The following is a 2,864-nucleotide window of genomic DNA, read 5'->3' on the forward strand; positions in this document are numbered from 1 at the left end:
TTTAATTTCGTATCAATCTCTCTATTGTACAAAAATTGAACAGTAACACTCTATTCTTCACTTATTTCACCGTCTTTATCTTCAAGCACTTATTTCATCACTACTTATTTCTTCACTTCCCACTTCAAGTGGGCTGAATACTGCATTTTTTGCTTGCATAATTTATTCCATGCGTATGTGTTTTGCATGCATCAGTTTTAATTTAGCCAAACTCAATCGAAATTAAAATTTTCCCCTTCCACACTTAATATATAAATTGTTTATATTATTTACACGGTTTCCACGCTAATTTACTTATAGTTTGATAAAGAACATGGATTCTCGAACCACTTTAGATGAAGTAGAATTACTTGTTATAGAGATAAAGAGAATGAAAATAATCACGATTGAGTTCATTATGATTTTATAAAACTATAGTATTTTTTACTACTTTTATTTAATTGTATATCTATTCATTCTACATTTATGTTAAAATCATGCACTTGTTATGTTAAATTGGATTGTGTATTTATTTTAAATGTGCTTTTATTTTTTTCTTTTTATAATTTAATCAATGATCTATATATGTATCGATATATCACGTGTGAATCAATTTTTTTTTTTTAATTCTGATCGGACTGGTTACCTAGTAACTTAATTGATTCAATCCCTGATACGATTTTCAAAACATTGATGATCACCATCATATGTGTGACCATGTACCATAATCATTTATGGTTTAGGGGCTTCATTCTATTGCATAAATAAATAAACACACAATATTAATTAAAATACAGAATGCCGTAAATTTTGTTAACACAGAATGTCATTTTCTACCGAGTATTACAACATTCAATCTAACTAGTGTCTTATCAACTAGTTGACACGTCGACACTATCCCAACAAATAGAGATACCCATCATATGTAATAAAAACTGAAGCATCAAGCCAAATTATAGTATTAATAATCTAAAGTTATAGGACCAAAAATATAATTTTGTACACGATTCAGCTAACAACGTTGCCTACAGAAACATTTGCTACGTAACCCTTTGCATTGTCCAAAATTGAATCCCACCTTCTTGCATGCTTCTACACAATTTATTTCGAGTACACAAACGTCCTTCTTTATAAGGCTCTTCTTCGCGTTGCAGGGTACAGCCTCCACATGAGGGATGCTCATCTCTGTGTTTTTAAATTAAAAAGAAAAAAAAGAAAATCAAATATCAACTCAAGATTTTCAAGTTTATATTCATGATTCAAAAGAGTTTACAAATTAAACCCATAAAAACATGATATAGGATAATTAATTGTACTGTTCTCCCTTGAGGTTTGGTGTAATTACACGTAATCTCATGTGGTTTACAAGATCATATATATTTAGTACCCCTGAGATTATGTTTATTTAACAAATAAGTCCCTCCGATACGCAAAATTCAGTGTTCTCCCTTGAGGTTTGGTGTAATTACACGTAATCTCATGTGGTTTGCAAGATCATATATATCTAGCATCCCTGAGATTATGTTTATCTAACAAATAAGTCCCTCCGATACGCAAAATTCAGCAAATTTAATGATGTTAACAGAAAGAAAAAAAGGATTAAAAGACGTATTTATCCTCCATTGACTTATTACTGATTCATTGTAGGTTAAATACATCATCACACGTCAATGCATGTGTGAGGTATATCTTCACCGTTATAAGTATAATTTAGTCACAAAAGATTTGTTTGATCTGTAATAAATCAATGGAGGATAAATATCGATTTGTATTCAGTTTTTTTTTTTATTAATTAGTTAATTTTTTATTTATGGAAGGATGTGTTATGCAATTATGTAATTGATGAAATGAGGAAGGTGGAGTTGTAAGCAATTAGAGAATAGAAAGACTTACGAGCAACGATGACAAGTAGTAACAAAATGAGGATTGGGAATGGCTTCTTCACCTCCATTACTGTCATATTTATCAACTAAGATTCCTTCTCTATAGCCCAGAGACTTTCGTGCTGAAATATATAGGTGATGAAAAAGGGAAAATTGCAATTTATCCCAATTGATATGAAAAATGAATAAAAAAACCCTATAAAAATTAAAATAGCAAATTACTCCCTATATTTTAGAAAAAGAAGCAAATTACTCCATATCTAAAACATTGATAGGGCATTCTGCTTCATTTTTTAAAAAACATAAGGGGTAATTTGCTAATTATTTTTTTATAAGAGGGTATTTGCTCATTTCACATAACAATGGAGGTAAATTGTATTTAACCCGAAAAAAAAATATATACCATCCATTTTTTAGGTCGTGAGTGTTAGCCTATATTTTAGCAAAAAACACGCACAATCTCTTGCACGTTTGATGTATGTGTTTAGTTCGTTACACTTATCTAATATTAGAGTGGCTTAGCGATGGGGGAAAATGCAATTTAGGTTCTTTGATTTATAGGGGTGGATTTTTAGTTCAATACGAATTTATTTTCATAATTTAATCTTATAATTTTAAGATTTTGATAATTTTCATCTATTTGGTCGGGAAAATTATATGTGATCTGCACATGACCTGATTAAATTGTAATTTTAGTCCCGAGAGTTGGCATTTTTAATTCTATAACTTATGGGAATTGGCATTTTTAGTCCTGTACAAATTGATTTACAAAACTAAAATTACAATCTAATGGGGCCATGTCCAAGTCACGTGCAATTTTCTGAGCACAAGGATTAAAATTGTCAAAATTATAAAATTACAGGATTAAATTATAAAAATTAATTTGTTCAGGACCAAAAAACCACACAACCTAAGTTATAGAAGTAAAATTGCAATTTCACTAGAAGAAAATACAAAAATAGCGACAAAAAAACTTAGTAATAATTTTAATATTGTCACTAA

General features: G+C 29.6%; 1 long non-coding RNA gene across 1 annotated transcript; it reads right to left on the bottom strand.

Moving 5' to 3' along the window:
* Window positions 762–1,958, bottom strand: LOC110013192. The gene is made up of 2 exons (XR_002288394.1): window positions 1,873–1,958; window positions 762–1,164 (listed from the first exon to the last, which is right to left on the bottom strand). It is a non-coding gene; the product is annotated as an uncharacterized LOC110013192 (long non-coding RNA).

The sequence above is a fragment of the Sesamum indicum genome, linkage group LG15, assembly GCF_000512975.1.
Source record: "Sesamum indicum cultivar Zhongzhi No. 13 linkage group LG15, S_indicum_v1.0, whole genome shotgun sequence".
Lineage (NCBI taxonomy): Eukaryota > Viridiplantae > Streptophyta > Magnoliopsida > Lamiales > Pedaliaceae > Sesamum > Sesamum indicum.